Source organism: Ictalurus punctatus, chromosome 5 (genome assembly GCF_001660625.3).
Source record: "Ictalurus punctatus breed USDA103 chromosome 5, Coco_2.0, whole genome shotgun sequence".
Classification (NCBI taxonomy): domain Eukaryota; kingdom Metazoa; phylum Chordata; class Actinopteri; order Siluriformes; family Ictaluridae; genus Ictalurus; species Ictalurus punctatus.
In genome coordinates, this window is record NC_030420.2 from 34,082,309 (window position 1) to 34,082,560 (window position 252).

A 252-nucleotide genomic window follows, 5' to 3' on the forward strand; every position below is an offset into this window, starting at 1 on the left:
AAACTCTGTATGTATTTACTGGAGTTTTTATTAATATGTTTATAATATTTACATATTCAGAAGTTCTACGTCTTATCGCTTAAATCTACAAACACTCGCCCGGACTTTTTGTCGAAATGAGCGTTTGTTTAACTCGATATGTGTAAATGCACTTCACGGTACATTTCATTATCGGACAACGGCGGCCATTTTACGAGGCGAATAGAAGACTGAGCGCGTCAGTGTTATTGAGTCTGTGCTTCATTAATCCGA